General features: G+C 38.3%; 1 long non-coding RNA gene across 1 annotated transcript; it reads left to right on the top strand.

The window, feature by feature from the left end:
* The first annotated feature begins 20,083 nt into the window (after positions 1–20,083).
* On the top strand, positions 20,084–21,632 carry LOC140603526 (uncharacterized). The gene is made up of 2 exons (XR_012006502.1): positions 20,084–20,547; positions 21,343–21,632. It is a non-coding gene; the product is annotated as an uncharacterized lncRNA (long non-coding RNA).
* The last annotated feature ends 299 nt before the right edge of the window (positions 21,633–21,931 follow it).

The following is a 21,931-nucleotide window of genomic DNA, read 5'->3' as shown; positions in this document are numbered from 1 at the left end:
TTCAATTAAAAAAATGTGAACATTGTCTGAGTATATCAAGTAGTCAATGAACCAAGTCTGGGCTTTTCTAGGACTCTGGATTACCACCAAATGTGATCTGGCCCTCACCTTTTGGCCTAGGTACTCAGTTTTGTTAATGCTTGAATTGCCTGTCACACAGAGCTTGGCAGAGCTTTGTGTATACAGCATAGCAGAGAGATTAATTACGTGGGTTCCTGGAGATAGACTGCTTGATTAAACCTTGACTTTGCTTTTTACTGGATTCTGACCTTAGTCAAATTATCTGACCCCCAGTCTCAGTATCATCATCTGGAAAAGGTAGTGTAATAATAGTACATCATCTGTTACTATTATAGTGAAATAATGTGAATAAAATAATGTGAATAAAATAATGTGAATAAAATAAAATATAGTGAAACAATGTGAATAAAATAATGTGAATAAAATAAAAAAATAAAATAATGTGAATAAAAAAATAAAATATTTATTCCTCATCATTGAAGGAAATGATGCTTCTCAAGCACTTAGCCTATTCCTGGCAATACTAATGGCTCAGTAAATGTTAGATGGAGACAATGATGTTATGTTGTCTATTTTCATAATTTTGTTATTATAATGACTGTTTGTATTATATAAAGCAGAAAATTAATATATAAATTTATAATAAAACATGGTATAGTATCTAGAATGCTTGGATAACCTCTCAGTAGTACTTCATTTCTTGGTTTAAGGATAATTTAGATATAGAACTGGCAGTTAGAAAGCTGTCTGATTAATTAGGACAAAACAGATGAACATAGGTTAAGGAAAGAAAATAAAATAAGATAAAAACAGAGTGAGAGGCAAGCCATCAGACACTCTTAACTATAGGGAAAAAACTGAGTGTTGGTGGGTGAGGGCATTAAGGAGGGCACTTGAAGTAATGAGCCCTGGGTGTTATATGCAACTGATGAATCACTAAATTCTGCCTCTGAAACTAATAATACACTATATGTTAACTAAATTGAATTTAAATAAAAAAATAAAAATAAAATAAAATCTTAAAAAAAAGATTAATTGGGCACCCCGAGTGGCTCAGCGGTTTAGCCCTGCCTTCGGCCCAGGGAATGATCCTGGAGACCCGGAATCCAGTCCCATGTCGGGCTCCCTGCATGGAGCCTGCTTCTCCCTCTGCCTGTGTCTCTGCCCCTCTCTCTGTATCTCCCTGAGTAAATAAATAAAATCTTTAAAAAAAAAAAAAAAAGATTAGTTTATGGACAAATTACAGCCTAGTTTTGTTTATTTTGTTTATTTTTTATTTTTTGCTTTTAGCTGGTATTAACTCACTTAACATAATGACCTCTGGTTATCTCTGCTGGTAAAATGCTGATTGGCCACTGTATTTACTGTCGAATAATTCTTTTTATTGAGAAGAAATTTATATAATATAAAATTAATCATTTTAGGGTATATAATGTGTTGGCATTTACTACATTCAGAATGTGCAAACACTTCCTCCTAGTAGTTACAAAACCTTTTTATCACTCCAAACAAAGCCTCATACCCATTTCCCACTCCCCCTAGCCCCAGGCAACCACCAATCTACTTTCTATCTTTTGGGATTTATTTATTTGGGATATTTTCTGTAGATGGAGGCATACAAATGTGACCTTTTATGTCTAGCGTCCTTCAATAAGCTTATATTTTTGAGGTTCATCCACATTGTAGCATACATCATACTTCATTCCTTTTCATGGCTGAGTAATACTCCATTGTATGTATCAACAATATTTTGTTTATCTGCTCATCTATTGATGATTAATTTTTAAAAGTAGAAAATTACTTGATAAGCACACACAGAAAAATACTTTTTTTAAAAAAAGATTTTATTTATTTATTCATGAGAGAGACACAGAGAGAGGCAGAGACACAGGCAGAGGGAGAAGCAGGCTCCATGCAGGGAGCCTGATGTGGGACTCGATCCCGGGTCTCCAGGATCAGGACCTGGGCCGAAGGTGGTGCTAAACCGCTGAGCCACCCGGGCGTCCCAAAAAATACTTTCAACATGGGATTCAAAAGTGAAAATGTTAGTATCATGAAACTTAAATGCTACATTTACCTAGCAACCATTGGATCTCCAATGATGAGTACAAAAAAAAAGTGACACATAGGAAGTACTCAATAGATATCTATTGCATGCACAGATGAATAAACTGTAATATGAAGTTAAAAACGGACTTATAGATAGAATCAGTGCTCCCCATTGCATAAAGCAAACTAAAAGGCAGAGGTCAAGGGAGCTTATTGATAGAGTCTGTGCAGGTCAGCCATCAAGGCAAGAGCAGTAAGAAGAAAAGTGGAGTTGGAGGGGGAAACTAAGAAAGCCATCATATGCACCAAAAGTCACTTAGGTCAGAAAGGGGCAAGTAGTTGCATCTCTTGTCTTATTAGGGGCCATAGAAGAATGAGTGACGAGTGGCATACAGATATGCCCCTACTTGTGCTTTCCTCCATTACACCTAACATTCTGGTTATAATACAGGGGACCAAAAGAGTAATATATATAGCAACTATGATTTTGATTAGTATATAGTTACAATTTTGGAAACTGCTGAAATTTAAGACCCACAGAATGACGGTAATGAGCCTAAATTTTAAGAAAAATTGAAACTTGCCACACTATATGTATCATATGCCCTAGATCTGATTGCAAAGAAGCAAAATAAACTTAATAGAAACTGTGCCAGTTTAAGGAGTCTGGGAAAGGATCCTTACTGAAAGAGCTCACCACACATTTGCAAACATAAATCAACTTTAAAACAAAATTTTCCTTGAATGTGGTAGTTGTAAAACGTATTTTCTTTGTTAGCCTATTTATGAGCATAACCAGAATACTTTCACCACCCAAAGTACCATTTAGTTATTCTCAAGATTATAATGAATTTACTCTGCTCCAGAATTGCTTTATGTCCCACATGCTATATTTTTTTTTAAAATCTGGGAGTAATTTAATGATGCTTTCATCTGGCTAGCATAATTCAAGATTTAAACACAAATGCTTATGCATAATTTTCAATAATAGTTTTGTGATTTATGGACCTGCCAGGAATTAGATGAGGTCTGTACACCCAGCAGTTAGACATATTTTATTAAAGAATATCGAAAATTAAGAAGTTGGGAGGCAGAAACATACATGAGAAGAAGACAGGAGAATAACTTATATGAGGAATGGCTAAAGCAATGAATATAATTTAGCTTAAAAAAGGGATATTTAAAGAAGAATATTATGGAAAAGACTGACTAACCGGATCTTTATTGAGCACATGGGATAATGAACTTAATGAAAATAAGTTAAGAATATGAATACTGGATTTAAAGTGACTTGGGTTAGAGTCCCATCTCCAAACACTTACAGTCTATAACTTTGAGCAGATTCCTTAACTTATCTGCCTTTGGTTTTCTGATATGTAAAATGCAGATATAACATTTTCTGATATATAAAATGCAGGTATAACAGTAATTATCTGATAAGATTGTTGGGAGGATTAAATGAGCTCAGCTTTGCACCCTGATGCACGGTAAAGGTTCACTAACCTATTTTTATTGCTTGAAGTCAAGGACATTTAAATATCGGCCTAGATCATCAAAAGAAGGGATTCTTCCCTTGGGAGCAGTGAGAATTTGAGGGGCCCCCTCTGTCTTCCAGCAACATTCTTCTCCAGATGATCCATTTATGTATTTTTCTAGTTCACAATCCTACCAGCAGACTATAAATAGGAGCAGCTGTTGTAAAAATCCTTGTTACTCTTTCATGTTGGCTTGCTATCTCTGGGGAGAAAATTTTTTGCTATTTAAGTTCCATGTTTGTCATTCTGAATGTAGGTTGCAGTCAGGGCCTTGCTGCTGATAGGGCTACACCAAGGCTTCCAGTGGGAAGCCCGTGCCCGAGAGGTATGCTCCTCTTCATGCCTGGCTCTTATTTCTGAGGCAGGCCTCCCCACTTCAGTTAGAGAGGCCAAATCCGCCTGATATTTTCTTCAAAGCCAAGGGTGGCTACTCTGCCACAGCACGTGGCAAATGGAAGGGCCAGGGAATTGACGTTCTCCAGGAGCAGTCTTCCCCAGAGACTACGAGTTGGTGGGTGAGTTCTTGAGCTCCTTTACTCCTCAGATGAGAAAATTCCTCTCTTTTACATGGTTTTCTCATAGGCCTCCAACCCAGGCACCCATGCGGGATTCACTTTTATTTGCTGCCTTCTCTCTCCTGTCTCACTTCCCCCACTTTACTTTCGGTGTTTTTGGGATCACCTTTCAAATAAATTGCTTGCGTAAAAATCCTTGTTTCAGAGTCTGCTTTGGGGGGAGCTAAACTGAGGCAACTGAGCAAACAATGGCTATCTTTCATGATTTGTTGATTTGTATTTTCCAGCTTTATTGAGATACAATAGACACAGAATTGTGTAAGTTTAAGGTGTATGTATAAAGTGTTAGTTTGATACACACATATATATTATGTCTTTCATGTTTTCAGAGCAGTGAGCATCAAAATAGAGATTATGGGAGATTTGATGCAAATGGGAAAAGATAGGATTTTCAGGGGAATTGAGAAGATGAGTGTCCATTTATTTTAATTACAAACATCTTATTAAGTATTAAGTGCCAGACACTGGTATAAATCTCACTAGCATAAAAGATGGGTGTTGTCCTGGATAGATTCACCTATGTCTAGGGTGATAGGAAAGATAATCCTAACAATTCATCATTAAATTCCAGTATGATCCAAGACTTCAGAAAGCTGAAAACAAAGTGCTATGGGAGTACAGATGAGAGAGAAGCTCAGAAGGCTGCTGGAGATGTGCTTTAAATTCGCAAATGAAGTATATTTGTGCTAAAGGATGAGTAGGACTTTGGTGGACTCATGTTGAAAAGTGCCTTCTAGGTAGGAAGAACAACCTGCACCTGCATAGAGTTTGAAGTTTCATGAAGTGTTTGCATGGATAGTTGGAGAAAAGTTCATTGCGGGGTAGAGAAGAGGCAGGAGATAAGGCTGAAAGAATGTGAAAGGTCTGATTATGAAAAGTCTTGTCTCCTTCAACTGTGGAACTGAGGACAGGACAGAGAGGGGCTTGATGCATCAGACAATGCTAGTGTAATGCCTTGTCCCAACACTTCTTTTCTGCATTTTTCTTCTTTTCTTTTCTCTAGTGCAAGGAGAAAAGAGAGAGAAGAGACTCAGGAGAGAGGCTGTGTATTTTCGGGTACATTCATTACTGATCATCACATGCCAGACACTATGCTAGGCCTCTCTGAACCATATCCCATTTCATCCTCATGGTAAGCCTGTGAGGAAGGACTATTAAGCTGTTTGCTGAGGAAGACACTGAAGTTTAGAGGAGGTCTAGAAAATTTTAAGATTTGGAATCATGACTACCTGATTATATACTAACTATAATATACTACTTCTCTTTTGGAAGAAGCAAATATGCCAAGGTCACCTTTCCCGGGATGGGGTGTCAGCTAAGTGGAGAGCACAGAAAGCAGAGCCCCACTTGCTGAGTTCTGCTCATCTGGAGCAACAAAAATCAGAAGAAAGCAGAAGGAGCAGCCATCACATTGAAAGCCATTTGTTTTATTATTTACTTTGGGAAGTCTCCAGAAAATATTTTGGAATAGAGTATTTGTTTTTTCATCAGATTCATCTGTAGCAACTGCTAAAAGCATCCAACAGATGACAAGAGAATAAAAAATATCACTTAAACCAGAACAGTGGCAATGCCAGTGCTACAGAGTAAGTGACTATTGGTCTTTGGTCAACCATTTCCTGTAAGAGCCCTCACATTGTACTGTCATGATTCTATAACACCTCAAGTTGATCTTTTCTTTTATGAAAGCCTTAAGTAAACAAAATTATAGCTTTTCTACGATGCTTCCAGCATTCTTGAACTGCTTAGTTTTTTTGAACTTTGAAATTTGTCTTAAGAACCCAGTTTCTTGAATGAAAATGTTTGTTATTAACCTGTTATTTAGCACTTGAGAAAGTTGGGCCTAATTGATGTGACTTAAATTTTTTTTTTTAAAAAGAACTCTGAAATCTACAAAGGTAAGAAATATAAAATCATCATATATTCTCATAAATAAATAATGAAAACAGACATACATGGTTTCAAAAATTTTAGCCCTCCTAAAATTCTCATGCTATGCTAGAATAGAAGAGGGAAGGAGTATGCTCCATGCCTACCATAGAGCCCAACATGGGACTTAAACCCAGGACCCTGAGATCAAGACCTAAACTGAAATCAAGACTCAGACACTTAACTGATTGAGCTACCCAGGTGCCCCCAAAGAGCCAAAGTACCTTTTAAACATGTGACTGAAGAACTAATGAAAAAGCTCCATAAATCCTAGAATAATCAATTATTAATCTTCTTTCTAGACTAACAATCTTACTTTTAACAGAAGTCTCATAATGGTCAAGCAAGTAAAACATTTTTTTTTTCAAATAAAACATTATTTGAAACATCCCATTTAGGTAATGGTTTTAAAAACACCCATATCATTAGTTGTCCTAAAAACTGCCATCCACAGTTACAAGAAGACCATGGAATACGGGGACTGGACATTTTAAGCAGTAGTTTCAGGCAACAATCTTACAATAAGGATCTAAGTCATTTTTCCATCAGCTACTTGACCCAGGTCCTCTGTTAGAACCAAAACAATGTTTACTCTGTATCAGACTCCCAGCGGTCTTTGAGAATCAACCTCAAAATGTTAACTCGTTGCTCCTGATGATGCTTGATGGTTACTCCTCTTTAGACTGAAGGGGGGAAAATCTAATGCATTCATCTAAAAACTTTTTTTGCTATGGGAATTTGCTTTGGCTAATGCAATGTTTAAGACCTGCTAGTTCACTCAAAGGTCAAGGAACATTTATGTAAGGAATCTTCAATAACATTCTTCCAGCTTGGCAAGCAGAGGATACCCTGATGCCAGTTTTCCCCTCTTTTGAGTATTAAATTTGCGTGTGCCTTCATCTAAATTCTCACCAAATAGTGAAATTTTCTCAAAATATGCAGATAACATTATATAAAGTTGGAGCATTTGTTTTGCTTTTATTTCCTTTTCAGTGATTTTTCTCTCTGGGTTTATCAAAAGCACTGTTTTTGAAGCATTGATGATAACCAAAGCCTGCATTATGAAAATATATTTTCCTAAACAAGTCAGTTTGCATTAAAGATGCTCCCTAAGGGAATGTTTACCTCATTTCCCAAAGTATGTTCTACAAACCTCTAATTCTAAACACTGGTTATTAGGATGGTAACAGTTGTCATATAGTGGAAGTGTTCTTTCCGTGATTAAATAGGTTTGAGTGATTCCAGGAAGGTGGTGGCACAGCTTGCTTTCTTCTACTTTCAGTTTGAAACTACTTGACTCCCCTGGGCCAGGTATCTGTCGAGCCTGTGGGTCTTGGGGTGTGGATGAGGCTTTCGGCACTCTTGGTCCTTTTGGTGAGAACTGGTACAGGCCTTGCTTGGATTACAGAACACTTTGTAAGCACTTGGCAAGCACGGGGCACTCAATCCTCTGAATATCTTGGGGGGGATATCGGCCTCAGTTTCAGGTAAGTGTGCTCAGTCTCCCCCTCCCTAAGTGTCCACAGACCAAGAGAGAGCTGAAAGGCTAATTTGCATCTACCCTGCTGTTCAGAGTAGGAGATAACAGAGAAATTCTGGTACCAGGACTGACTGGGACCCTGATTTTTCATCACATGCTACAGATCCTGAGAACCTTTTGCCTATCACTGCCCATGAATCTCACTGCCCTCTATGCTTTCTCAACAATCAAATCCAGATCCCAAAGAAGCTACAAAGAAAGATAGCAGCCCAGTTGAGAGGGTCCAACCACCCAAGAGAGAAGGAACAAGTTGAGCTATCAGAACATATGCCACAGAAGAACAGAGATGGAAGCACTGGAGAGGAGATTCCAGTTCAAGATGGTGATGTAGGAGGATCCCAGGCTCCCATCCTTCCATCGACAAACCCAATCTGCAGCTACATATGGAACAAATTATTCTGAAAGAAAAATACTTAAAGACTATCTGAGCAACTCCTGCACATCTGGTGAGTGAGATAAGTCCCACTTGAAGCAGGTAGGAGAGGCTGGGACACAATCTTGCCATAAGGCCTGTCCCTGGGGCAGTGACCTGCAATTGGGAGTGAAATCCAAACCTTGAGGTTCCTCCTGAAGAAGAAGGGTTTGAACCCTACATTGAACACAGCTTTTGATACCTGAGAGAGAAGCCTCAAAACATCTACCTTTAAAAACTAATCGGGCTCATGTCCATGTGACCCACAAGGGCGTGAAGCTCTGAGAAACAGCTCTTCAAGGGTCTGAGCTCTTGGACTCATTTGCTAATTTTAAAGCCCTGGTCTGAGGGGCAGGCATCTAATTTGTCACACATCTAGATGCCTGCTAGCTGGTAGGTCCTGTCTTCACATAATCCCTCTGCCTCCCTCTAGCCAGCAGGCACTATCTATTTTCTCTTTCTTTTTTCTTTTTCCTGCAAGCCACCACCTATATGCTTCCCCTGTGTCTTATTCTGGCTGGCAATTGCCATCTTCCTTTTTTCCCCAGGAGGCACCATTTATATACGTTCTCCCTTTGCCTCATTTCAGCCAATGGGTGCCATCTTGGTGCTCCCCTATTGCCTCACTCCAGAGCATCAATATTTCCTGGAGGGGAGCTTTCACATGTGTCTGGTGTCCCTGGTTTTGTAGCTGCCACCCAGGGGACACCCCTTGGTCACAAGCAGGGGTGCTTGTGATCCTGAGTCCCATGGGACTGTCCACTCAGAGAGACAGTTCTTGGCAGGCTGCCTTTCCTGGGGCACTGCACAGACAGCAGACCAAAACACACTCCAGTCTTTCTGTCAAAAAGGCCTGCTTGCTTATGCTTATTCTAGAGCTTTGGTCTAAGGGTCAGGTTTCTGGTTTGGCATAAAGCTAGAGGCAGACAGAGGTGCTCTCAGGGAATGGAAGCTGATGAACATCATCCTTGTCCTCTCTCTCTGCCTAGCTACCATTCACCATATCACTCCCAAACAAGCTAATATGCTCTTCTGGTACCCTGAGTTTTGCACCTTGCCACCAGGGGACATCTGTACATTGCTTGACTCTGGTGGCCAGTGGGGCGTATGCTTGCAGTCCCACAGGACTGTATATATTTGCATACTTTAAAAGCTGCTGCCTGAGGGTCTGTCTTCTAATCAGCTAGATGGAAATTATGATGGAAAAGATAAAAGATTGGAGGGTAAATCCAGGAAACTGAACATATGGGTAGTAGGTATTCAAAAGGGGAAAAGAGAACAGATGGAGGAGACACTGTCAAATTCTAGGGGAACATTTTTCAAGGCTGAGCTGTCTGGAGTCTGCAGATTTAAAGCATTTACAAGGTCCCAGGCTGAACTGTTAAGAAAAGATACCCAGTTATTTTCTGGTAAAATTCTTTAACTTTAATGGGTAAAGAAAAAAGTTTTACAATCTTCCAGGAAGAAAGATTAAATTATCTATTGAGAAAAAAAGAAGAAGAATGCCACTAGAATACCTATCTATAAAGAAAGGAAACTAAAAGACAATTGAATAAAATCTGAGAAAAACTAATACCTCAGGAATGCTATATCCAGCCAAGGTATTATTCACCTGAATAAAGACATTCAATGATAGGTAATAAAACAGTCATCCAAGTGACTCCTCTGAGAAAAATACTTAAGATAGTTTAGCTGAGATATAAATGAACTCAAAAATTAAGAACTCAAGCCAGAGGGACACCTGGGTGGCTCAGCAGTTGAGCGTCTGCCTTTGGCTCAGGGAGTGATCCTGGCGTCCTGGGATCGAATCCCACATTGGGCTTCCTGCATGGAGCCTGCTTCTCCCTCTGCTTATGTCTCTGCTGCTCTCTCTCTCTCTCTGTCTCTCTCTCTCTGTCTCTTATGAATAGATGGGTAAAATCTTAAAAAACAAACAAACAAACAACCCAAGCCAGAGGAAAGATGAAGAGGACAGGAATAAATGATGGACAATGAGCCTTACCATAGGAACAGATCCATTCATTTGTCAAGAGATATTTATTGTGTGCCTAATACATGCCAAAATAGTTGTTGACAATGAGGATACTCTAGTGAATAAGATTAATAAGAATTAGATCTTAATGGATGAATATAATCTATCTGAGAATAAACAGCATAATGTTAAGTAAGGATGGCTAAAACACAAGGGATTACCTCATAATAGATTTTAAAATAAATACTAAAATGTGCCCACAAAGCCTAAGAGAAGGGAGTAGGGAAGAATGAATGCATTATGAAATTCTCATGGGGGAGAGGGAAATAACAGGTGTTGGAGGGGGGAAGGTAAATTTTTAAATATTCTAAAGAACTTTTTTCTATTGGGGAAGGCTGGCAAAGTAGCTGTTTTAATTGCAGATAACAACTGGGCTTGGCTAAAATCTAAAGATGACTCCCCAACATTTCTTGCCCTAATCTCTAGGACTGTGAATATCATGCATGTGATTATGCTATTTTACATGGAAAAGGCATTTTCCAGATGTAATTAAGGTTGTTAATCAGTTGGTTCTGAGTTAATCCAAAGAGAGATCATCAAGGTAGATCTAATGTAGGCACCTGAACACTTTTTTAGGGGAAGAGGGGCAAAGGGAAAAGGAAAGAAAGAATCCGGAGCAGGCTTCACACACAGCACAGAGACCGATGCAGGGCTCAATCCCACAACCCTGAGATGTGACCCCAGCCAAAATCAAGAGGCGGACTGAACCACCCAAGCCCCCAAATCACATGAGCACTTTAAAAGCAGAGAGTTTTCTCCAGCTGATGGCAGAAGAGGAAGTCAGATAGAATGAAAGCACATGAAGGATTTGATGCATCCTTGATGGCTTTGAAGATGGAAGGGGCCACATGCAAGAACTGAAGGGTGGCTTCTATTTGCTGAGAATAACCTTTGGCCAATAGCCAGTAAAGAAACGAAGACCTCAGTCCTACATAGGCCAGAAGCTCAATTCTACCAACAATGTGAATGGGCCTGGAAGCAGATTCTCCCCAGATCCTCCAAATAAGATCCCACCAATGCCATCATCTTGACTTCTGCCTATGAAACTGTAAGCATAGATTCCAGGTGTCCAGACTTCTGACACATAGAACTATGAACTAATAAATGGATATTGCTTTACACTGCTGAGTTTGTAGTAATTTGTAATGCAGCAATACAAAACTAATATGTCAGCTTGTGAAAGTATTGATACTTGACCTTAATGATATTGTCTTGATGCTTTTGACTAATCACATTTTTATAACTTAATTTATTATCAATTACATAATTAGCTTATGTAATTGATAAGCTTATCAATAATTTGATTACAAATATCTAAACTGAAATAAATAAGAAAGTAATTTATTTGGAAGCCCTTTGTAGACCATAGAGTGTTATACAGTCTCTAGAGGCATAATAGAACTTTAGGAAATGCATAAGGAGCATTATTTAGTTTGTTGACTGTTCTCCTTCAGTGTGACAGTCACATTAACTGTGTTAACTCAAATGGAAAGTGGCCTTTAAGTTAATATGAAGTGTTTTCACTTCAAACTTATAATTAACACAGGAAAAAAATGTTTTATGCTTTCTACAGAGATTTGCCTGGTTAATAGATTTTTCTCATGCTTTATTACTGTTGTCTTTTATATTTAAATATATATTCTATTTAAATTTTCATCCTGTCATTCTCTTAACATCTTCAGCTTTGTTTTCACTCTAATGGTTTATAGCCTCCTCAACTTTTACAAATGTAGTTTGACCTTATTATTATATCTATCTATGGAGCCTGGAGTATAGTATTTCTCAAGTAAGTAATATATAATTTTTGGGTTTATCTAATTTCATGATTCTTTCATTAAAAGACCCTTCAAAGTTATCCAAAGCTCAAAAGGCAGTGTAAAATGGCAGAAAGAATGTTATGCAATATTAGAAGTTGGAGAACTGAGTTCAATCATCAGACTTCTTTAGTTAGTATTTCCATTTTTGGCAAATCTTTTCCCTCTCAGGCTCTACCTTTTAAGGTTTGTAATTCAGATCTCCACTTCTTTCTTTCTTTATTTTTAAGTCAGCTCCATGCCCTACACGGGGCTTAAACTTAAAACCTCAAGATCAAGAGTCGCATGCTCTACCCACTAAGCCAGCCAGCCAGCCAGCCACCCCTTAACACTTGTAATTCAGTTTCCAAGCTGTAGAACCTTAAGCCTTTCTTAAAGATCCCCATGTTTCTCCTAGAAATAAGTCAAGAGCCAGTGGGGTGGCTTTTGGATACTTTCTCCTGTTTTAATTGGTATAGCTTTTCTTTTATCTAATTCATATAGTGGCTTCTGTATGACATTTCCTTTCAAGAAATAGCTGTATAGCTTTTAAAAAATGAACACCAGAGTATTAGATGATTTATAAGATTTATCCTGGTTTAAATAGAAGTTCCCTCCTCCACCTGAATTCAGAATAGAATATTCTGAATAGATTCAGATAGCAAAGGATATGCATTATACTATGTATTAGTCATACTCCATAGAAACAGATCCAACAGGATGTGTTCAAATAAGATTTATTTATTATTTATTTATTTATTTATTTATTTATTTATTTATTATTATGTGTTCAAATAAGGATTGGCTCAAAATCACCAGGGTAGGCCAGTGGGCTACAGACTGCCCTTTGTGTCAAAGAAAGAGCTGCACTTTGAATCCAGACAGTCTGCTGACAGAATTACCTCTTGGTTGGGACAGGATGGTGCTGGTGATGGTGTCTGTCTCTGAGCTATTAAGACCTTCAAGTGATTGGATGAGGCCCATCTACACTTTGGAGGGTAATCTGCTTTACCTGAAGTCCACCAATTTTAGTGTTAATCTCATCCAAAAAACTCTTTCACAGAAACATCCAGAATGTTTGACCAATTTCTGGGCACTCTGGCCTCACCAAGTTGACACATACAATTAACCATCACTACTATGAAGACAAGATATAGGACATAATAGCTATATAATTACTCTTTTGCCAGTAGACAAGACTCCATCCCAATAAAAGATAAAATAGTGCATTTTTATTTTATGGAAAATGACAGAATTACAGAAATCAAAGTTTCATTTAGATAAGTAAAGAATGCTATTTTGAGCAGCTAAAATGGATGTCGATTTTTAAGTTAAATTGCTTGGACAAAAAAATTTCTCCTCTTTGAGTAAATATTGGGCATATTGCTATAAAGAATAGCTCCTCCTAAATGATACCTATTTCTTTGAAGAAATCTCTGTGGTGCTTGGAGACCATGGATTCATGCTATCCCACTCTTTACTTCATCTCTGTTTCTTCCTAAGTCTCTGTTTCCTATATCTGCTTACTGTTTCCCTTTGTCATTCCTCCCATCTCTATTCATTTGTTGCTATTGTCTTCAGCAACTTTTTGGTAAATCGTGGCATTTTTGCAATAAATAAATGATAAATTGTTTTATCTAAAGAATGTATTTTTTTTTATATTTGTTCATTTGGTAATTATCTTTGAGGCAAAAGGAAGGGGCAAGGTACATTCATCTTATAGAGCAATAGAGAAATGAAGCATTTGTTCAAATTTAGTGATAAACATAATGCATAATAAAGGTTCCCTTTTCTCTGAGGGCCAAATGAAGTTTACATAATTTAGCCATGTATATCAAAGAATAAAAATAGTTTGTGTAGTGCTGTAGCTCCCATTGAACTAAGTTTCCCCTCACAGAGTGACATTTTATTGCTAATTTAATTATTCTCTTCTCTGTACCTTAAGATTTCTAGAGGTATCCAGATGTTAAATATGCCTTAAAAACAGAAGTGTTTCATTATGAAATGACATGTGTGACATATTTGCTTATAATAACACTATAGAGCTAAATTCCCAAAGCAGCAACAATAAAGTTTCTTAGGCCGTCTTAACAACTCATTTGTATTCTTTCAACATGATTCCTAGCCTATACACTGCTTCCTTGTGTTGGACCAAGGTTATAACTGATTTATCTTTTTTGCAACCTCAGGTAGAGACTGATATTTTATCTCAAAAAAAAAAAAAAAGATGATGAATGAGACTTCCAGTATTTTTTTAAAACTGAAAAGATTGGACATAAAACTCTGGAATAGAGTACAACTTTTTCCTGCTTTCAAAGTAAGTAAATGCAAGGAAAATGTAGTAGGTCAGAGTGGGTTGTGAAGACACTCATCTGATGAGCAAGAGTGCTATTCCAACTCTCAGGAAGTGGCCAAGGAGCCAACTCAAAACATCGCCAGCATTTGAGAAAGACCATCACATGTCAACTATCCTGATTTGAGGTTACTTTATAAATGAAAATAGTATGCTCACAGTTACTCTGAGATTATTCTAGTAAAAAGTATTTCCCCTTTGCCAGGGTGCTCAAGGAGAGAGGAGCAGATTTTAAAAATTTGAATATAGTGTTCTATAGTTAGCATTTCTTTTTCCATGGGAATATGGTCTTGCCTCCTGCCTCCTTGGTTCATTTGGACAGGACTGTTTTATTTACTGTTGTGTCTCTGGAACCTCATATTGGTCTTGGATAAGCTTGCATACTAAAGAAATATTTGTTAAGTTGAACTAATGAAAGTGATTTCTCAGTATTAATACACTATTTATTCTAGCTTTTGCTTATTCTTTTATTTGCTTATGCTGCTGTATCATGAGATCTTAGAATTACTCTGATTGATATTCCTTTAAGGCCCAGTAGAAGCAACTAAGTAACAGTAATATAATAGTAACATCCTTCGTTTTTATGAATCAAGATACAATAAAAGACTTAGAAACAAATTTTAGGATTAAACACAGGACGCCCATCTCTATATTAAGTTTAGGGGCTACAGAAACCCTGAGATACTTCAGTGTCCATCCTAAGAAAATAAAATGTTGATTTCCAGTGAGTTTAGTCTAACTTCCTCAGAATTTTTTTCCTAAACTTTCTTGTGAAGGCAACTAATGAATAGCTATGCCTTCTGTGCCTATTCATATATTATTAGTGTTCTACCATACCACCTCCCTTTGGTTATTTCTAACTTGTTCGGGTTTAGAACTAGAATCAGAAGCTGCAGACTAATGGTCTGCACTCAAATAGGGCTCACATAGTTGGTTTTGTTTGATATTTTAAAAATTAGTATTTGTTTTTAGGGGTCCTTAAAACCATCCTTAGGTTCAGTGATTTGCTAGAAGGACTTACAGAACAAAGAAAGACCGTTATACTCATGGTTACAGTTTATTACATCAGAAGGATAAACAATTAGAATTAGCAATGGAAAAATATATATAGGGCTATGTCTAGGAGACACGAGGCAGAGTTTCCAGGTGTCCAATCCCAGTCATCATGGGAACAGTGTTTAGTTATCCCAACTATGATGTGTGACAGCATGCATGGAGTGTTGCCACCAGGGACATTCACATGAACCTTGGTATCCAATGTTTTTCTTAGTTGGTCACATAGGTGGCCATTCTGTTCAGATGTTAGGCTGATATCACGTACCCTAAATCACATTGTTGGCATAGCCTATCTGACATGGTCTAAGGCCTTTAGGTAAACAAAACCCCCTTATCAGGCAGGGTATTCCAAAGGCTTACAGGTTACCATCCAGGAGGCAGACAAAGACCAAACCTTTGTAATGTGCAGAGTGTAGTTAACCCAGACCAGCTGAGTGAATCCTTGGTCACATAGTATTAATAGTAAACCTATGAGATTTAGGAAATTTCACATTAAATATGGATTTTTGGATTCTCTTCAAAAACTGGACAAACTGGCCCATGTGTCAACTTGGCCACCACTGATGGGAGCTGAGCAGCTGTTTTTACTTTAGAAAAGCATATTCTTTCCAATTTACCATAGTAACTTCAATATACTCAGTTTGTTTTACTCAATTACATTACTTGTTCATCTCTAATAAGCATTAAATTAAAGATAGTGTGGAAACTAAGAGATTTGTTGAAGATTCAGAATAAAAAAAGATCATCCTTTTACCTAGTGAATTTGTCATGTGTCTCCTCAAGTTGTTTTTTCTATGCTACTTTGTTCACCATTTTGTTGCTTAATGCAAGGGATACTTTGTTATTCCTGAATATATCATCATTATTCAAATTAGAATTAAAAGCCAGAAGATTATTCTGAAGCAAGTTTTCAAAATTTTTTAGTCCAGTGACTACTGCAACAAAGTAATTACAGATCATCTCCTTTTTTTGACCTTACTCATCCCTTTCTCCTAAACTACTCTCACCTGAACTAAAGGAATAAATATTGTGTCTTATTTTAGTAAGATTTCATTCACTATCACATAGAAATTTTAGCTTGGAAACCAGGACACAAACTTTTAGACTCCATATGGCAACTTTTTATTGAGACCTGGTCTAAATTAATGCCCTATAACCTGGCTACTAGATTAGAATGAAAGCAATTTGCAGAACAAAAATGCCACACATTCAGATACTTGTTAAACAAATGTTTTTTAGAAAATAGGTACAAAACATGGGGTGCCTGGGTGACTCAGTCAGTTAAGTATCTGCCTCTTGATTTCCCCTCAGGTCATGATCTCAGGGTCCTGGCATGAGGCCCCTCATCGAGCTCTACGCTGAGTTCAGAGTTTGCTTAAGACTCTCTCTCTCTCCTTCCACCCCTGCCTGGCTCAAATCAATCTGGAAAAAGAAAGAAAGAAAGAAAGAAAGAAAGAAAGAAAGAAAGAAAGAAAGAAAGAAAGAAAGAAAGAGAAGAAAGAAAAAGAAAGAAAGAAGAAAGAAAGAAAGAAAGAAAGAAAGAAAGAAAGAAAGAAAGAAAGAAAGAAGAAAGAAAGGGAGGGAGGGAGGGGAGGGGAGGGGAGGGGAGGGGAGGGGAGGGAAGGGAAGGGAAGGGAAGAAGGGGAAAAAAAGAAAAGAAAAAAGAAAAAAGAAAAGAAAAGAAAAGAAAAGAAAAGAAAAGAAAAGAGGTACAAAACAGTTTATATTCTTTGCTTTGTAAGCTTGATGCAGTCCTAGCTCTGTGTCCTTATAAGCTTTGGCTGCCTTAGTATAAGAACAATTTTCTCAAGGCACACATCCATCAGTACAGAGGCAGAATAAGGCACCTGAATTCTTCCTAATCCAAGGGCTCAGAGCAGGACATTTAAGGATCAAGCCTGAGTATTACCCATAGGGGTGCAGCTGGAGTCCGAATTTTACAGAGTAATTGCTTGCCTTAGAGCTGAAGCTTAAGCCAACTGGCACATCCATAATTCTATATCGTCTCTGCTGAATTATTTTAAAGTCAATTATAAATTTCTTAACACCTTTCCAGATTTCTAGTGATAATGATTACCTGTTGAAAAAGATAGATCTGTCTCTTAGTCCAAAGCAGGAGTTGCACTTAAAATGTGTGTATAGGTATCCGTCATATCCTTACATTTCTGTGGGCATTACGGAGAAAGTAGAGATTTTATTAGGGAGTTGGTGGTTATTATACTTTAATTCTTTTGCTGATACTCATTTTGAGAGGTTTTAAAAACATGCCAGTTTTCCTCACTTAAAAAAGTAATGATTAATAAAGGACTATGACTTATATGGAATATAGGGGTATATGATCATAATACAATAAATCATAATGAAAATGAATGTAGGGTAAAAAAAAAAAAGTTTTGGCTTCCAAGCAGCTTACTTGACTGGCTTTGAGATTTGTTTGTAATAACAACAGGCAAAGCAATTATAAAAATCTAGAAATACTGTGTTAATCAGTGCAACATTATGAAAGCACAGTCTTTGTCTTGAGTTAGTAATTACCAAGAATCGGAAGTTCCATTTATAGCTGTATATACAGCTTAGAGCCATTAAAAAGTCAACTCTATTCCTGAGAGTTCTGCAGGAAAATGAAAATTTGTTGTTAAGACTCTGGAACTCTCTAGCTCCCAATCTCTTTTCTCTCCATGATTTTAGAGAACTAAAGTTTCTTAGGAACATAAGGATCACATTATAACAGAATAGATGGTATTTAATGCAACACTCATAGTATCTATGGGACTAGAAAGAGACAAGTGGGAGGAATTGTAAATATCTGAGCCATTTTCTTTAAACCCTGGGATTTTGTGTCACAGGCAGGCCTTTAGCTTATCGAACATTCATTCTTTTGATGTTTAAAAACAGAATAATGATTTTTCTTTGTTTACAATTATATCAAGCAACCTGGCACTTGAGCTTAGTCTTTGCTGTGGGCATAAATTGTTGGGTTCTATGTGTGTGTATACTCCTGTACCCAAGGTACATATAGTTCGGCACATCCGGGTTCTGAGTGCTCTTCTCTCTCAAGAGTTCTCCCTTCTCCTACTCGAATTGTATCCGTCGTAGGGATTCTTCTCTTTGCCTACTCATGCAGCAGCACTGGGTTGAACGTGTGTTGAAAGATAAATATGATTGGGTACGTGTATTAGAATACAGTTGGCACAGGAGCAGGGGAAAAAAAGAATGTAAGAAATTCTGTGTCAGGGAAAGGGATGTTTTATGTGCAGGAACCACAGAAGGCAGTAAGACGCTAAGTAGTATTTCTCCATCGTCTGAAGGAATGCTAGAAGATGTGTTGATCATTAAAGGAGCCAAACGCTTTTAGATGCCTCATTCACGTGCTATCTTTAAATAAGCCTGAAGCCGGTGATTGTTCTGCTAGTGATTTTCTGTCTACAATGAGGAAAAATGAGTTACTATTCTTAATTATATGGTAGTGAAACCCTTAGTCAGTGGGGCACACTGCCTTCATTTGAGAACTGTTATGTTGTTTTTATCTCAGGGAAATTACACATCATATTTTGCTGGTTTTGAAAGTTTCCCAATTAAAGGTTTAATGATGGGTGGGGTGAAGCTGAGGGGGTGAAAGGGCCAAAAGAGAATAGGTCTCAAAATTCCCTCTGTCTAGTGCTGGCCACAAGTACTCTGTACTTTGAATTCTCCCTCTAGACAGAGAATCAGAAGAAATGTAGTATGTATTTTTAAAAACGTTCATTAACTAAATAGGGAAAATTTCATAGGGTACCAGCTATTTTTATTTTTTTCAAATATGAACATGCAGAGTCCCAGCATTTAGAGACAACTCTCCATTCACCTTTAGATTAAGCCCAATCAGTGTCTATTCATTGCTTATATTTTAAATTTTGTTACTCTCTTATGTGTACTGCTTTATACGATCATAACTTTATTCAAATGGATATCCTGAAAATTTCTAACATATGAACACAATTGGCAGTCAGTCGGCTGATTATTATTATCTTAAATCTGTAAGTGTTCCATTAAAAGAGCCTGGTTGTTATCAAGATGCCAACCAATTTATTAACGGTTGTGGAGAAGGGGACAAGACTGTGAGCTCCGAGAGAGAGCACCGTCCGCATCGTGTTTGTCATTGCATTCTTGGCACTTGATATGGTGCCTGGCGTATACAGAAGGAGTTTAATACATGTTTTAGTTTGCATAACTGGAAAAGAAGATCATGTAAATGCTGTGATGGACATACATACTGCGTTATCTCATTTAATCCTCAAGCCCCTCAAGTAGGTACCATTTTTATCCGTTTTATTAATAAGCTTAATAACTTAAGGACTGGTCAGCTTTTGTGGCTTGCCTAAGGTCACATGAATAACAGGGAGTGGAGCTGAAATTTGAAGGCAGATTCTTTAACCTTCTGCTGCTGCAGTGACTTGCTTTTGACACAGAGTTCTGAATATCTAAACTGTTTTTTAAATTTTTTAAAAAGACTTTATTTACTTATTTGAGAGAGAGAGGGGAAAGCCTATACAACAGAGGGGAGGAGCAGAGGGAGAAGCAGCCTCCCTGCTGAGCTCAGTGCCCTAAGCGGAACTTGATCCCAGAATCCCAAGATCATCACCTGAACTGTTTTAGAAGGAAGGGAGTTCAAGATTTGCAGTGAGAGTGTTGTTGACGTCCTGCGGTTTTGCTGTCCCAGCACAGTGATCATTGCATAAATGTACCCAAAAGATTTTATTTTTATTTTTTTTTAAGATTTTATTTATTTATTCATGAGAGACACAGAGAGAGAGAGAGAGGCAGAGAAGGAAAAAAAAATTGAGAGATCTTTACTCTCTCATGAAAAGCCTTTTGAATGCATGTGAAGAAAAATCTCAGCAACGTGAGGCAGGGGTTCAAATGTGGATGCTGATGACTGTTGATAGGTCCAATTACACCATTTATTCTAATAATGACACCAACTTATTTTCTTTTAATTTTCTACTCAATTTTCTATTCTAAGTTTAGATTTTTGAATCACTAAACTGTTTCTGAAGCAGTTTCTAAGGAAACCTCTCAGGCGAAGCACTTAAATCAGTAATTAGAAAGTCGTTATGTGTAAATTAAGTGAAACAGGCTGCGTGCCTAGAGGAACAGATGGGAAGGGGCAGTTGCAGAGATTTCAGCTAAAGTGGCCTATATGTTTCATTCCTTTTCTGACAGCACCCTGGAAAACAGGCTTTCCAAGCTCCCCAAGGATGCAAGATCAAAGTGTAAGAACAATTTTCTAGTTATCAAACTTTGTGCCATCTCTGCCCTCCTTCCCCTCCCCCTGATCTTGTAGCCTCACCTTGTCCGGGGACTTTGTGCTGTCACTGACCCCTCTGTCTTTCGGCCACCCGACCTCACAGCTGTGATTCCAGCAGTAGGGGGGAGCTGCAGTGTCCCAGGCTTGGACTCTCCCAGTACTCTGGCTTTCTGGGATTATTTTACCTGTCAGATTTAACTGGAATTGATGCAGCTCCCTTCCTGTAATCTTGCACTTGCATGTTGGTGGAAACTCCAGACCAGTCCCAATATGTTAGGCAAAATTTTCTTTCTTTCTTTCTTTTTTTTTTTTCTTTTGTGCCAATGTTGGGAGGTATAGAGTACAACTTCTCCGACTTCCTCTCTACCTCTGAATTCCTTCCTCTGCCCCTACTGAGTCCTGTGTGCTCTGCATTTTGCTCCTCTCCCCTCCATTTTTTGCTGATTCTCCCCAAATCAAAAAATTCACCCTCTTCTATTATTCAGAGCAATTCAACTTTCTGCAGCCATGACTGCAAACTTGGTGCAGACCCGCTCTAGCAGGCTCAAAAATATCAAAAAGCCTAGTTAGTAAACAAAGTCTCTGTGCTCTCTTAGCAGCACGAAGCACCGACAGAAGCGTTGGAAGGACGACTTTTCCTTTATCCTAGGCCAGCTCCGTTCTTGGCCGTGGCCTCCTCCTCAGGAATGTAGAAGGCTACAGATGGTGTTGTTTGTTTTGGTTAATGTAGTAAACTAACCTCCAGGTTTCTCTTTTCCAGGCAGAGGGACATTCATGAAGGTTACAAGTTTGGCCTCTCCTGATCCCTTGGTTCGGTCTGCTGGTGAGCCTGGGAGGAGAGACCAGGCACCCGCGGGGCCCAGATCCCTCCTGCTCCGGAGTCCTGAAGTTTGCCTGCCTAGAGGGAGTGCACATTCCCCACCACACCTCCGTGACATTAATTTTAAGGGGCAGATTTGACCCTCTCACTTTTTTTTTTTTTTAACTCTGCTCACCAAAGGTATATTCTCACCTAGCTCCCAAAGTAATAAAGGGAACATTCTGATCTCAGTTTGATTTTTACATGTCATTCTCTCAGTTATTTTCAAACCTATGTGGAGAAGGGAGGGTTGGCTCCTTCAAAATCCATCTTTTTTTTTTTTTTTTTTAGGATTTATTTATTTATTTGACACAGAAAGAGAGAGTGCACACAGAGTAGGGGAGGGGGGAGAGGGAGACAGAATCTCAAGCAGACCCCCCTGAGCGCAGAGCCCAACACAGAGCCATCGCATGAGCCTGAGATCATGACCTGAGCTGAAATCAAGAGTTGGATGAGCCAACTGAGCCACCCAGGGGCTCCCACATCACTC

This window comes from Canis lupus, chromosome 14 (assembly GCF_048164855.1).
Source record: "Canis lupus baileyi chromosome 14, mCanLup2.hap1, whole genome shotgun sequence".
Lineage (NCBI taxonomy): Eukaryota > Metazoa > Chordata > Mammalia > Carnivora > Canidae > Canis > Canis lupus.
The sequence above is the reverse complement of the archived record's forward strand: the minus strand, read 5'-3'. Positions and strand labels throughout refer to the sequence as shown.